This window comes from Aedes albopictus, chromosome 1 (genome assembly GCF_035046485.1).
Source record: "Aedes albopictus strain Foshan chromosome 1, AalbF5, whole genome shotgun sequence".
In the NCBI taxonomy this organism is placed as follows: Eukaryota; Metazoa; Arthropoda; class Insecta; order Diptera; family Culicidae; genus Aedes; species Aedes albopictus.
The window spans coordinates 81,410,562-81,427,055 of NC_085136.1; the positions used below are offsets into that span (position 1 = coordinate 81,410,562).

Genomic DNA, 16,494 nt, shown 5'->3' on the forward strand with positions numbered 1-16,494 from the left:
TAGGTACTAAACTCCGGAGTGCTAACTTTGGACCGAGTTTCGTTTCCGATATGGTATCCGATTTGGCTGCGATTGTGCGGGAGTAAGTACACTAGAACAAATCGCGTGGTAGGATATTGAAATTTCAAACATAAATCTTGTCGTTCAAACAGAAACTTGATCCATGCGACAGTTACAGGTTCTGCCGAACCACACTGGACGAGAACACTGTAACTATTATGTAGTAAAAATTATTTTTTCAAAAGTTTTTAAATGTTTTTAAAAGAAATTATTTAAATTTAAACCAACAAATAAACATTTCTAGAGTCCCTGAAGAAGGTCCCAAACGGACCGAAACGTCGGACAAAATAAAATGACAGCGTTTTGATTTTGTTCAGACTGAGCAGCCACAAAAGATCAATACTCGAGCAACTGCATAACAAGTGCACAATACAGCGATTTCAAACAAGATACATCTATAAAGTGTTCAGCAAAACGGAAAACAAAAACCAATTGTGAACACGACTTAGAAACGATATAGGACACATGGTCCGTGAAAGTTAACTACAGAATCCATCAAGACACCCAGATCTTTGACGGTAGATGCTCGTTTGAGATGAGTGTTCTCTAGGCAATACTCATAATGAATTTGTGATTTCTTTCGACCAAATGAAATGACAGAGCATTTGGACACATTTAGGACCATCCAGTTGACACGATACTAGCTAGCGAATGTTGCCATCTACTGCTGCAAGAAGTCGGCATCGCGTTGGCCCTTGATAATGTGAAAACATTTTAAATCATTCGCATAGGACAGTTTGAAGCAATTTAGTCATGTTGGTCATGTACAAAAGAAATAAAAAGGGCCCAAGATGGCAACCTTTGAGGACTCCTGACATAACTGCAAACGGAGATAAAGTGGGATTGCCATTTTGACAGCCAATAGACTGTTTTCGAAACCCAACTTATGGAATTTGGCAAGAGCGATATCGTGGTTCATCTTGTCAAATCTCACAGCATCTGTGTAAATAGTATCTGTTTGATGAACTTTCTCCATTTCATGTATGATAAATGAAGAAAACGTGGAATTTGCGCAGCGACTGAGTAAGAAATGCTACTTCACCGGAAGCTATACCTAAGGTGGCAGCCCCACCAACAGGCCGAAGATTCCCAAAAGGTGATATCAAGATCCACATGAGCGACTTCAATGCGAAGGTTGGTTCCAACAATTCACCAAAACTGGCAACAACGAGAAGATGTTTTACTCGGATTAACCGAAAGGCCATATTGACGACACCAACCCTCAACTACCTGAAGAGCGTTTTGCATCAGGTTGAAAAGGGTGGTGATACACATACCAACTAATAATCTTGGGTAGTCGTCGGCAAAATCATAAGTAGGAAAACCACAATTATTGGGTTTCCTCAATAGCGTATCTGCTACGAGATTCCACAAAAGCGGTGGCAAGACTCCCCCTTGAGGGCATCCACAAACACTCAATTGCCTTATCCCTGCCAGACGCAATGTCAAGAAGAGATATCGGTTTTTGAGCATTTGGTGAAACCAATTGGAAATCATTGGAGATATACCATGACTCCGTGCGGCTTCCAATATGGCATCGAAAGGCATGTTGTCAAAGGCATTCGATATCTAAGAAAACACCCAAACAAGATTGGTTTTGAGCGAATTCTTTCTCGATATTGTAAACAACCTTGTGTAAAAGAGTCACAGTGGACTTTCCAGATCAGATTGATAGGCATGTTGGTTCACATGAAGAGGAACGTTGGCCAGATGAACATCACGGATGTAATGATCCACAATGCGTTCTAAGCATTTCAGTAGAAAATAGGTCAAACTGATAGGTCTGAGACTCTTTGCTTCTTCATACGACGCACGACACAGATTCGAAATGAACTTCACAGTAATATCCCACCAAGATTTGAGAATACACCCTGTAGCAAAACCACAGAGAACAAACGTCTATCGTTGCTTTCTGCCTTGTGTAAAACTTTGTAACAGTCAATAGGATAAATCTTATCTGCCCCAGGAGATTTGAAAGGAGCGAGGCTATTAAGTGCCCACTCAATCGACCCACACAATCGAGTTACAATACTCCGAGCCGAAGCCAGGGAATCATAACTACAAGAAAAGACATCAGGCTCATCCGAAGATGTAATATCCACACATCCAGGGAAGTGTGTGCCGAATAAGCATTCCAGAACTTCCTCGTCAGAGGATGTAAGATTGCCATTTGGCAAACGAAATACGTTCACTCAGAAACCCTTAGAATTCGCAAGGATTTTGTTCAATCGACTGACTTCACTCAAACTGGAAACATTTGTACATTGGTTTTTTCCAGCCGGATCGTTCAGCAGACCGGAGAGCTTTCCTGTAGGTCTTACAAGTCGACCTGAAAGCCTCCAAATCAGTCGAACGCCGTCTGTTACAACTCTTTCTACATTGTTTCCCGAGTTTCGCCAGATCAGAGTTCCACCAAGGGGTTCCTCTTGTGATCTTCACGGAGCGTAGAGGGCATGCTTCTTCAAAAGCTTCCATGATGAAGGTCATTGTAGTATCAACGGCATCAACTAAATTACTTGGATGGGGTAAATCCATGAAATTTGGCCGCAATCAATTCAGTAAAGAGATCCCTGTTTGTTGACCGAGGATTCCTGAAACGCAAAGTTTGCGAAGTTACATTTAAATGTTCATAAAAGATGTAGCGATGGTCAGATAAAGATTCTTCATCTGACACATGCCAATTGGTCAGCTCGTGACTAATTCTACTAGAGCAAAGCGTTATGTTTAACACTTCCTCTCTAGCAGATACCATGAAGGTTGGGCGGTTGCCTATGTTAAGAAATGCAAGATCTGTACTACTTAAGTACTCCTGCCCCAGATGATATGGTGAGCATTAGCATCACTGCCAACAATTAGCGGAAGGCCTTTTGAAGTACAGTATGCGATGACTTGTTTGAAAGCATCCGTAGGGGATGGTTCATCATGCGGTAAATAAACCGAACAATAGACGTATTTCCTGTTGAGATACATCACAGATACATCAATTGTGATAGCACATACATATCTGGCCATTTGTTCAGAGATGAGTGTAGCAACTATTGCGTTGTTGACAAGCACACAGGCTCGAGGCATGATACGCGAGTTTGGCATAACATGTTTACTGAAAATGGCAAACACCGGATTCACAAGGCTTCATAAGGCCACTTGGGCTGTACCATTTTGCATAAGTCTGCAAAGATTGATCGTTGCTGTTCTTTTATGCTGAAGATTGCAGTGGCGTCTCGTAACCTCACTTTTAACCTGTTCAACGACCTTAAAACTAATTATTGCGGAGAGTTAAGATTCTGAATCCAATTGAAAATAGATGAAAACGGGTATTCTCGTAATTTTTCACAAATTACATGCTACTTTGTTGAGAAAATACAAGAATTTACATTTGTCGAACAGGTAGATTTGAGGTTAGGGAATAGCCACTGGAAGATTTATCTGAGCTATCCCAACCGTAGCCACTACCCAAACTAGGAAAGATTGAACTCTTCGTAATAACAGCACAGCACAACAAAGAACAGCAGCAATAAAACCTGATCGGTATCAATTGGAAAACGCCAAAGGCTAGGATACACAGAATACACTGTGTAAATCGCATAATGCGAAACGATATAGGTGAAAATTTTAACTAATTAACAACATCTTCATAACCCCGCCCTTATTTAGCCTCAAGTGGGACTAAAAAAGGACAGCTGTTTGTCTCGAAGAAACACAAGGACCACTGCACCATTGCTTCGGTTAGCGCAGTAAGGGCAAAATACTGTGGAGGGCGTCCACAGGCTTCGTTAGGGGTTAGGTTTTTATTAGACCCCCTCCCCCCCCCCCCCCTTGGCTATTCATTCCTAGGCACGGTAAGCATAAAGCCGCATAACACCATGAATTAGGGGTCTCCTGTTGGTGGACACTTACCACCGGAACAGGCGGTCCATAGTGTTATTCTTAGCCAATTGAGACAATCGCTACCGACACTACACATCTATCTTGGCTGATCAAGAAAATAAGTTATTATTGATGATCAACTTCATACGGGCTCGAACAGCCAGCAATCGGGTCGTTGCTGGAGTGAGGCAAGGATGTATCCTATCACCACTGCTGTTCCTCATCGTAATCGACGAGATCCTGGTTGGTGCGATTAATCGTGAACCAAATCGTGGATTACTGTGGCAACCCATTACCATGGAGCACCTAAATGACTTCGAACTGGCTGATGACGTTCCTCTCCTAGCTCAACAGCGCTCTGATTTGCAGAAAAAGATCGATGCTCTTGCCGATCACTCCTCGGCGCCAGGTCTTACCATCAACGTCCACAAGACCAAATAGTTGGATGTAAACACGGTTAATCCTTCGACCTTTACGGAAGCTGGGCAAGCAGTAGAGAATGCTGACAGCTTCCAATATCACGGTAGCCAAAATGGCGGCATGGCCGATGGCGGCACCAAGATTGACATAGATGCACGGATCAAGAAGGCGAGGACTGCTTTTGCGAGTTCAAAAAATGTATGAAAAAACAACCAGATAAGTCGACGCACCAAAATCCGAATTTTCAACTCGAACGTGAAATCTGTGCTGATATATGCCAGTGAAACCTGGCAGTGGCGTAGCTAGGAATTTGGGGGCCCGGTGCGGAAGCAAATTGGTAGGCCCCCCAGAAAATTTCATAATATGTACATATTTTACAATGATAAATCTATACATTTAACTGTCGAATGATCGCACTGTTGCATTTTGTACAAAGCATTGAAAAAATCTCGCATATTGTACTAAGCATTCTAGTGATGCTGGCAGTGCACTGCAGTGATGGCCAACGGAAGGTTAAACATTAGGGGGATTCATTTAACAGCGTAAACTGATTAAACTGATTAAACGTCGCGATCACCAAGGCAATCTTTGATTATTTCATTGGCAAAATCATGAAACATTTCAAATAAGCAGAAAATCATGGCTTACGCAGCAATTTAATCTGTTTAGTGAGTACCCCTATTATCTATCTTATATTATTTACTGTATTCCTTCATGATTTTTTTCGGTAGCGAAAGATTTTTTTTTATAAGAATTATGCCGAAAAAGTTTTTAACAAATTATTTAGAAATTGCACAAAATAGTCCTTATAAAAGGCTTTCAAAGATTGCTCTCCCGGGTAGACGAGAATATCTAAATCATATCTCAAATCGAACACTTTTAGCTGTTATAGCTCGATGTGATTTTGATGTGTTATTCAAAAATCTAATGAATGTCGCACGAATAGCTCAAAGTGATATGATATCAGTATTTGTTCTTGCCGAAATAGCTGAAAATTTCCAAGAACAAGTTCAGCTCTTCTACACGAAATGGAACACATACACCCAAAGAGGTGGCTCAATGTTAGTGAAATGCCATGTGTCCCTTTCTGAGCTGTTGAAACGAAGAACCGCATGCTCTTATTCCCATGTTATTTACAACAGCGAGCCACATTTGAGTGGTAAGCATCGCCGCCTGTGAAACCGTAAGTTCGATGCTGGATGCTGATATTTTTTTTCTAGAAAAAAATGACAAATCTTGTCTGCTATTTTTTTTTTATCTTGTAATATCTTAACGAGCTATTATTGAGTAGTTCACCATATAAGATTCTGCTATTATTTGAGGGGCCCAAATGCAAAGGGGTATAAGTGACCAATGTGTCGATTTTGAGCTGAGCATATCAAAAAATTCTTCAGATTTCAAGCTTTCAGGAACTTTTTTAAGTTTGTTTTTACGATGTTTGGAAAAATTACAATAAATCGGAAAAAAATGTGTCGATTTTGCAACTCCATACATCTTATATGGGATGAAAAATTGGTGAAAAACTTTCAACCTCATTTACTCGAAAGTGGGTTTTTGTCACTTACACCTCTTTGCTTCTAACCCCCTCATTTCTGTTCTTTTACCTCTTATATCAATCAAACCAATATCAGTTCTTGTTCTTCAGTAATTCAATTCAATCATTACTGAATATGCTATTCATCAGATTTTTCCACCTACTCGGGTTACCTTTTTCTTTGGGAAATCTTTCTCGAAGAATAATTTGTCTTCAAGAATCTTTTAAGTTGGTAATGCAAGGATGTCATTCAGTATTGAGCATGAGCATGAGCATGATTGACCGCCCGCGGTTGCTCCTCTGTTATTGCAAGGACATCTGCATTTAAACAAAGAACCAACAGATGAAGCTTGGGACTAGCCTTCTCTCATTGTGTGCAAGGATGTCATTCAGTATTCCTCTAAAAGCGCTCCTTCAGGAATAATATTTTTATTAGCTTTATTAATGAGGCTTTCAGCCCTTTGGCTGGTTCACCTGAGACATTCAGGAATGTTTTCAAAAGTACTTCAGAGTAATTCAAAAGATTCTTGCAAAGGCTTCATCGAGTAAGTCTCGAAATATTAGTTCAGGAATCTATCAATTATGTCTCTGAGGATTTATCTAGAAGATCATCTAAAGAATTCTTGAAAAATTCCAGGAAAAATACTACAAAAAACCTCCAATGATTCATTCAGAACCAGATATTCTTCCAAGAAATTACATCGGGATCCCCTCAGAGGAAGAGAAGCCCTTCTAGAATTTCTTTACCTTCTTCCGTTTCTTACAGGGAATCCTCTAAATATTCCTTAGGTGATTTTCGACGAAAGTCAAATATTTCTCCATGTACAGGGGATAGACAAAATGATTGGGACAGGCAAAATTTTCACTTCTCAAATTTTTTTCAAATAGCTGTTCGAAAGGTGAATCAAACATTCTCAAATTTTTACTGTGAGTTGATCAAATAATTGTGTATTAGTGGTCTAATTTTGGAAAAGATCGGGCTATTCTGCACGAAGTTATGAAGATTCTAGAAAAAGGTGTAATTATCCGATAGCCAACTTTGAGCTGTTATATCTCCGAATTCAAATAACCGAATGCAAAGAAATTTCGACCAATTATGACTTATATAATGAGCTTTGGAAAACCTTTGACACAACATAGAACTCTCAACGTGGAAGAGAATTATAACGATTAGATTATTTTTCCAATAAAACACCAAATTATCCAAAATTTCAACATCGTTTCAAAATTCAGGATACTAATTATAGTTCATTTAAACTCCCGCAAATTGAGTTGAATATAAATATGTAATGAAGAAAAGTAACAACATAGCCGGCAATAAATTAGAAAAGTGATGGGGTGCATATTAAAAATAGACCAATTTACTAAAAAATCATAATATAAATTAAATCGCTATAAATGTTTTGCTTGTTGAAAAATTCAAATTGAGTCAAACGTTTTTCAGAGCTCATTATATAAGTCATAAATGGTCAAAGTTTCTTTGCATTTTGTTCATTGAATCCATAGATATAACAGCTCAAAGTTGGATATCGGATAATTATACCTTTTTCAAGAATCTTTATAACTTCGTGCAGAATAGCCTGATCTTTTCCAAAAATGGACCACTAATACACAACTATCATCATCTTACAGGGAAAATTTGAGAATATTTGATGCACTTTTCGAAAAGTTACAGCTATTTGCAATTTTTTTTTTTGAAAAGTGATAATTTTGCCTGTTCCGATCATTTTGTCTATCCCTTGTATTCTTCAAGCATTTCTCAGTTATTCCCTCAAATAACTTTATCAGATATTTCTACAATAATTAAACTTGGAATTTCCTCAAGCATTCATAACTTATCTTGGCGTCCTTTTTAAGATTTCTTAAGAATTATTTCCTAGGATTACTTCAGAGATCCCACCAAAAATTCCTTTTTCCAAAAGTATTCTTCATGAAGTTTCTCTAAGGTTTTACTAAGAGATTCATCCTAGAATTCCTCCTAGAAATTTCCAAAGAATCAATTGGATAATAATAAAACAAAATCTCCAAGGATTCCTACAGAAGAAATTTAATTAAATAAATTATATTAATTAAATTAAACTTTTAGAAGGACTTCTGTAGGAATTCTTTCGAAAAATACTTCTGGACTTTTAATATCCATCAACTCTAAGAGTTTTCTCAAGAGTTCCTTCAGCAATTTTTGCTAGTATTCCTAGCACTTTTCAAAAAAACTTCTATTCCGCTTTTTGATAAGACTCCTTAAAAATTCTTCCAAGAATCCTTTTGAAAAATAATTCTAAGTTTCCATCACGCATCTCAGTCAGGAATTTCTCCAGAATTTATGATTGATTCCTCCAGAATTATAACGTTATTTTTTATATAATCCGTGCTCACTTCTAACAAATATACAAAAATAAGAAGCAGAACAAAAAGCGCTTCACTCCTTTGTTTTGAGTGGTATGAAAATGGGAGCGTATATAAATAGTAAAAGAACAGATGCCCTATCTTATCAAAACAAATAACTTCTCCAGTAATCTCTCCAAGGATTCCTCCAAAGACTATTTTGCCACTTTCTGCAGGAGTTCTTTAAGAATACATAGAAGCATCCTTTAAGTAATTAATGCAAGGCTAAGATTTCAAAGAGGATATCCATCGGAATTTTTTCAGGAATCACTTCAAGAATTCATACGGTTATTTTTCCAAGGATTTCTAAAATATTTCTTCAAAAAAAAAGTCTCCTGGAAATTATCACAAGATTCTGTCAGAAAAGGATCTTGTTAGAAACTCCTGCGAAGGTTTCATCAATATTTTAAAGCATTCTGCTTAATTTTTTAATAACATCTCCAAAGCTTCTACCATTACTTTTGGGATTTTTCCAGGAATCGATTTTCTAAGGTTATTCAACATTCTAAAGGAATTCCTTCAAAGAAGCCTGTAGAAATTGCTCCCAAATTTCCTTCAGGAATTTTTCCAGAGATTTCTTTAGTAGCTCATCCAATAAGTTCTCTTGCGATTTCTCCGAAGATTACTTCAGATTTTATTCAAGTAAGTATTCTCTTAAAATTTCTTTAATTGATTTCATTCATTCATTCTTAAACTGATTTTCCCAGGTATTTAACAAATAATTTTGTACAAGAAATCTTTTGGGATCCTTTCATGCAAGGATTTCTTCTTGTATTAATTCAATTACTCCTGCAAGAGTTTTCCGGGGATTCTTTCACAAATTCCTCCAAGAAATTCTGTAGGAAATCCTCCAGAGGAGGCATTGAGTGTTTTGCTAGATTATTTTTAGAAATTCCTCTAATAAGCCTATTAAAGGATTCATAAATTCCTACAATGAATACTTAAGAAACTCAAATAAAAAATATAAGAATTCTTTCAATTCTCACAGAAATTCCCCCAAGAAATTCTAATGGAATTTCTTCATACATTTTTAGGAAATTGTTTGTGATCTCTTCGGGTAATCATCTTAATTTTTTGGGAATTTTATTAGTAATTCTCTTGAGATTTTTCTCGGTCGTTCCGTTGTAAATTCTTTGTTTTTTTTTTAATTTGCAAAAGTGTATCTCCTAGAAAAGTAATAACAAACAAGCTTTTAAAAGTTGTCACTTAAATTTACAAACGAATCGACTAATTAAATTTCAAAGTGCCTATCGAATGAATTTCAACATTGAACTATTGAAAGAATTACAAATGTAATTGTGAGGTATATTTGCAAAGGGAACTTTCAAAGAAATTGCTAAAATCCCGTGATAAATTTCCAAAGCAGCTGGCCAAAGGGTTTAAAAAAGTGATGTTAAAGATATTTTCACAAATAATAATCTAACTCAACTTCGAATATTATCGTCGAGAAATTTCCAAAAGAGTTATCGAAGATTTCGAAGGAAATGCCGAAATAGTTTTCAAAAACATTTGCATAGAAAACCCCAAGAATAATTTTATATGAATTTTCGGATTAAATCCATTCAAAGCATTTCCCAATAATTAGCCAAAAAAAACTCCGCCAAAAGATATTCGAATTTTTTTTCAGGTAACTCACAGAAAACTTGCCAAAAAAAAAAATACCAAAAAAAAAAATGCCAGGCGAGTTACCCAATCAATTCCCGTAGGGATTGGCATACAAGTTTCCAGAAAAGTGTTGAATTTATTCCGAAAGTAATTACCAGAGGTTTTCTCAAACGCATTGTCAATAAAAAAAATCAGTGAAAAGTTGCAGACGGAATTCCCAACGAAATTTCCGTTGAAATAAAAATCTGAAGAAGTTCGTAGAAATAAAAATCAGAAGCCCTTTTTGTAGCATTGCCGAGAATTAATTGAAGAAGTTTCCAAAGGAATTGCCTAACAATAAATCAAAAGTATCGCCAAAGAAAATTTTCAGAGCAATTGCCGAATGGATTTCTAAATTAATATTTAAAGATCCTTAATGAATTTGTACAAGGGTTTCCGAATTAGTTACTGAAAAAAATTAAAATAATTCAGAAATTCTAATAAATAATGTAAAAATTCTCACAGGAATTCCTCCAAGAAATTCTACTGGAATTCCTCAATGAATCATTTAGAAATTCTTCCAAGGTTTTTATTAGATTTTTTTCTATTGATGCCTTAAAGGGTTTCGTTAGCGATAACACCAGTTTCGTCCGGATTTCCTTCACGAAACTTCTAAGGAAAGTTTCTAACGATTTCATCAAGCATTTTTTTTCCAAGTGCGGAGCTCCAAGAACTCCTTCTGGGACATCTTTTACGATTCATCTGGGAAATACTTCAAGGACTTCTTTACAAATTCCTCCAAGATTTCCTGCGAAAGTTGCTACAGCGATTCCTTAGGAAATTTCTCCTTCATTTCTGAAGAAATTTCTTCAGTATTATGTAATCCCAAGAACTCCATAAAGAGTTTCTTAAATATATCCACTAACGATTCTTTTGAAGCTACCCCACATGTTTTCTTCAGCATTTTTCATTTTTAGCATTTTTAGGAATTCCTTCAAGATTTTTTTTATAAACTTCTTCAAGGGTTCATTTTGCACTGCCTCATATGATTTTGAAGTCCGTTTAAGGATTTCTTAAGATTTTTTTCAAGCATTTCTTTAGTCATACCTGCAGGGATTTCCTCAGAAATTTCTCTAATAATTGCTGTAGGAAATCATCCAAAGATTCCTTAGGCAATGTTTTCAAGTCCTCTTTCACAATTCGTTCAATAATCTTTCAAGAAATTCCAGTAAAGATTAAATCTTTTCTCCAAGGATTTTTTTCAAGTTACGAATAAAGATTCGTTCATGGATTTTTCAGTTTTTCTTCAGATAACCCTACAAGGATGAACACATTCATCCCCAAAGTATTGCTGCACAAATTTCCTCATGGGGTCTTTCAGAAATTCACCCAAGGCCCCCTGCAGAAATTCCTCCAAGGAAATATGTAGGAATTATTTTGAAGACTGTTTTTTTTATTTGCACCAAAGAATTTGGAATTCTTTACTAATTCTGTAAAAATACTTCCAGAACATCATCAAATATACCTCCAAAATCAACCCAATGATTCTTTCCTAAAACATCTTAGAATTCATCCAGGCGATTTTTCAAGGATTTTTTTTAGAAATTTCTACAAAAAATGCTACAGACCTTTCTACAAGGATTCCTTCGGGAATTCATTCAAATTTCTTTAGAAAATCTCCCAAGGATCCATTCAGGTATGGCCAGGCCCGGATTTAAGGGGGGGGGGGGGCAAGTGCCCCGGGCCCCCCGATTAGTGGGGGCCCCCAAGAATCCCGAAGCATAATAATATTTTTCAACGAAACCATATAAAATGTATTAAAATAGGCGTTCATATTTTATACATATCCTATTACAGTCATAATTGGATTCCTTTATGATTTCTAGACTCCATATTTCTAGTCATTTATATATCTTTTCACTTGAGAATAAACCCAAATAAAAAATGATAATTCTTGTGTGCAGTATTCAATATTTACATAACACGATGTTTTCTCTTAACTTTGGTGTACTCGATTTTCTTTAAAAAGATTTTGAAAGTTCTTATCGAATAGAAACAGTTTTTCGTGGCTTCAAATTGCTGGACAAAAGTGTTTCTAAACAGAGTGCGTGAAATTTAAATTCTGAAAACAACTGCTCAAAACCCATCTTCATTCAGTTCATTGTAATCATGGGAAAGAGATGATGAAGACGTTTGGGAATTAGGAACAGAAACCCAGCCTCCAAAAACATCTCGAAACAATGGTTTAACATATCTATATTTTGAGTTTTACCAACATTTTTGAGATATATTGTTACCGTTGCCTTCAAGAGTTCTATCTTTGTTCAATTTGAATCTTGAAATACTCATAGAATTCTAGAAACCCAAGTAAAGTTGTTCCATGTTCCATTATTTCAGATCTAGAACTGAAAGCAAAGATTTAAAACTTGCATAAATGTTATGAATTTGGATGAAATTTTAAAATACATGTACTAACTGAACAAAATGCCATTTACGCAATAAAACTGAAGGTTCCAGCAGCATCTTGGCAGTTGCGCCATAAATCAAAATGAATGTTCGAATCGTTTGCCATCTGTCGGAAATTTTGGGGATGGCACTGCAAAACGTACACTTTTTATGGACATCAGAAGCCATATTCAGAAGACATATTCGGCCTGAACATTTAAAAGAAACAAATGTACTGTATAAAAAAATAATAACAAACGAATATGAAATATCTTTTTTTTAATAAACAAACAATTGTATGAATGAGGTTTGTTCTAATCCGCCAAAAAAGAAAAAAAAACAGTAAAAATTTCAAAAACAGGAAAATTTGGTTTTGGGGGCCAATTTGATAGGGTTTGCCCCGGGCCCCCCGAAGTCTACATCCGGCACTGGGTATGGCTCCAATCATGATCTCAAAAAATCATAAATGATATTTTCAGCACAGACAAACAGACGTAACTCTTAGAGGAAATTCATCAAAAACTTTTGCACAGTGTCATTTTCATGAGCACACCGCCATCTGTTGGTAGAACCACGCGTGACACTGTCGGCCATGATGGATTTCGATTTGACGTTTTGCTGACACGCACACTACTACACAAATTACCTGTAATTTTCGTTTGCATCATTCAGCAACGTGTACACTGACAAACGTCAAAGCGATCTAACACTAGCGCATCTGGTGGAACGATCGCGCAAATCAAATGTAATAAATTTGAATTGATCGTTAAATGCATGTGCCAAGCCGTTTTGAAGAGTGTTACGTCTGTTTGTCTGTGTTTTCAGTGAGGAACTCCTGCAAGATTCCTTCTTGAAGAAATCTCTAAAATCATACTTGGACAGATTTCTTATGGTCCATCAAAAGGATTTCTTGAAGGGCATTATGACATAATCCTTCAATGGATTTATGATCGTTTCCGAAGAGGTATTTCTGAACGACTGCTTGAAGAAATTCTTACAAAAAAAATCTCAAAGGGATTCCTGAAGGATTTTTCGATAATTTTTTGAAGAAATTCCTGAAGAAATGTTAGGAGGAGTTCCTGAAGGAATCATTGCAAGTATTCGTAAACCAATGCTTAGAATTTTTTTTAAGCAATTCCTAAAAAATATTCTGAAGTAAATCTTAGAGGAATTTTTGTAGAAGTCTTTGAAGTAACTGCCTGATAAATCGAAAAAAGATATTCTTGCCCGAAGGAATTCCCACAGAAAGCCTTCAAGGACGTTGAATGCGTTCATTTCTTAATTTTGATGAATGGGGCCTCTGAATTTCAGCTGCTATCTTAAGCTAAATCGAGAGCTATGTTTGGTTCTGTGGTTAGGATATCATGGATGTTTTCATAATGCTCATGAATTTTACTTCCATATCGGTACTGAATATCGTAAAATTCAATTTTGATTTCGAACACATTTTTTATTGTATTTTGGGGCTCCTGCAGGTGCAAAGAGTAGTCATTAAACTAATATAAACAAAACTACATGAATAAAGTGTATACATTTTTAATTGTTAATAATAGAACTTCAAAATAGCCATCTGTGTTCCCCATTCCAAAATCTCTTGATCATCACGAAGAGGCCCCTGCATAACTATCAGCAGATCGACAAGTGTTGAACTTATACTTATAGGAATCTTTCTCTAATCACAGAACTTTATTCAAACTGGGCCCCCGAATTCAGAGGGCCTCCAAATCAGGGATGGTTTATAACACTAGACCTGCCCTGATTTGGAGGCCCCCTGAATTCGGGGGCCCGGTGCGGACCGCACCCCCGCCCCCCCCCCCCCCCCTTGCTACGCCACTGAAACCTGGTGTGTATCAGTGGAGAACACTAAACGGCTGCAGGTCTCCATCAACAGATGCCTGCGGTATATAATTCGTGCATGGTGGTCTCACAATTGGATCTCCAAAGTGGAACTCCATTGTCGATGTCATCAAGAGCCGTTGGCAACAGCAATGCGGGAGCGAAAGTGCAGGTGAGTCAGCCATACTCTATGCAGGGGCGGAAACGAAATCTACAAGCAAGCGTTAGATTGGAACCCAGTGGGACATCGCAGTAGAGGCAGTCCCAGAAGCTCATGCAGAAGAGGCAACATAAACAACATAAACCCGGTGCATTTTACAATTTCCCGTGTATTTCCAGGTATTCCTGGACCTCCACAAAACTGTGATAATTGGGTTTTTAAATTTTGAAAAATGTATCGATTTTTTGATTTTATACGAAAGAGCACCTTTTTCTGAGCCACTATGATTTTTTTCAGATTTTTAGAACTTTATTTTGGTACCTAAAACCAATTTGAAAGAGATTTTTTGAAATCGCCTTTTGACAGCTGGGCAACTGTTTGACAGCTCCGCCCAGTACAAACTGCGACGAGGGGTGATTCGACAAATCGCTCCCATACAAACTTTAAATTGATTTTTAAATAGGTTCCCAGGCACCAAATCTCACGAAAATTTGGGCTTCGGCTCAGTTTGACATGCAGATTCAGAATATCGAATAATCTCAACACCGTTAAAGAAGCCAATTGAACTTCATTTTATATGAAACTCGAGTATCACGTTTATTTTCTCAAAGTGCAGTTTCCTTTTGTCCAACAGGCCACCCCACTATGGCATACTTCTGATGCTCTGAGCTCAGCCGGTCAAAACATGCAACTCTCATTGTTCTGCGAGCACGTTGAATTCATTCTTAAAAATAACCCAACCAAACGATTTTCGTTGTTGTGTTCCGATTTCACTTACACTTTGCGCTGATGATGATGGTGGGAAAGGTCTTTGTTCCGGTCGGTGGTCTACTGGGCGAGCACCATCAAACAAACGCAAATGGTCAGAAACAAAAACATCAACAAGCACCTTTTCGTCGTCGTCGCCGTTGTTCGACGGCGACCGCGCACGCGAAAGATTGGCGCAGAATAAAGAAGGTCGCAATATTCCATCTCGCGTGTCGCGTCGCAGCTATTCGTCAGATGGATTGGAATGCGCCTTGTCGATTGAAGTTGAATGGAATGGAAGATGGGTATGATGGAAACGTTTGCACATAGCACGGCTTCGAAGTCCGATGATTATGAGGAAGTTATTACACAGCCTCCAGTTTCAACGACGACCGGTGGCGGTAGGATCCATGCGATTTTGTGTACTAATAAAGCGAAATTGGGTTTTCGATAGCATAGCTTCACTACGGCGAATACATATATGTAGGTTGAATCCGAGTACCGTCTACCCCCGATGGTTTGACCTCATCTAATCTGAACACTTTTTAATTTGACCCCCTCTAATCTGCACATCGTTCAAACTAAAAATTGTTCAAACGTCATTCTGCTCATGGAACGGGGTGAAACGGAACGCAGAATCAAAACAAAACTGCAAAAAGGGTTACCATCAGTGTGTTTTTCGATGCCCACAGGGTTACTAGAAGATTGCATGGTTTGCATGAGGTGTCGTTCAAACCAACGGGGGTAGATGGTAGTTGAATGATGAACGAAGCTAAATAGGGGATATCGGGGTAGCGGTAGCATACGACGCGTATTCAAACTTAGCTTTGAAGTTCAGAAGATCTTGGACCGTATGTAATCTGGACATCTTCAGCATGGTCTTGCTGAGTAACCGCGTGTTTAACGGACGTGTTCAAATTTCTGGTAGATATCGAAGAAAACCCCCAATGGCGTTTTCACTTGTGTTTCCCCTATACAAAAGATCGAAAAAGCAAGAAGGAAAACGGAGTCGACGTGAAACGCGTTTCATCATTCTTCGAGTGAGATGCTTTGCAACGAGACACAACACGCCACGCCGGATACAAAGAGCATGCTTCTTCATTTGGTCATACGCGGTGATCACGTCATGCCACACATCGGTTTTGATTCATTGCTCTGAAAAACGAATCGAAGTTGATTCCAGGCAATGCGAATTTCCATAAGATCATTATTGCGTGATATATTTTTAATGAAAAGTGTATCGACAAATATAGCACGTCTCGTTTAGGTTATTTGCCGAACGTTCATGCGGGTAGTAGCGGTTCAGTAGTGAGCTTATTTTGTAGATTTTTTTGGTAAGTGCAGTTCTATAAATTCAAGGTAATTTCAATGCAAGAAACAATAATTTATACTATTTTAATTTCTCCTGGTTTGACTGTACATTATACTGAAATAAACTAAGTGATAATAAATCCTAGTA

At 37.5% G+C, this 16,494-nt stretch overlaps 1 long non-coding RNA gene across 1 annotated transcript in view; it reads left to right on the top strand.

The window, feature by feature from the left end:
• Nucleotides 1-12,294, top strand: part of LOC134285030 (uncharacterized) — a 62,094-nt gene extending 49,800 nt beyond the window's left edge. Inside the window, exon 2 of the long non-coding RNA XR_009996092.1 lies at nt 6,143-12,294. This is a non-coding gene — a long non-coding RNA (uncharacterized LOC134285030). The remainder of the gene's footprint in view (nt 1-6,142) is intronic.
• Nucleotides 12,295-16,494: the final 4,200 nt, after the last annotated feature.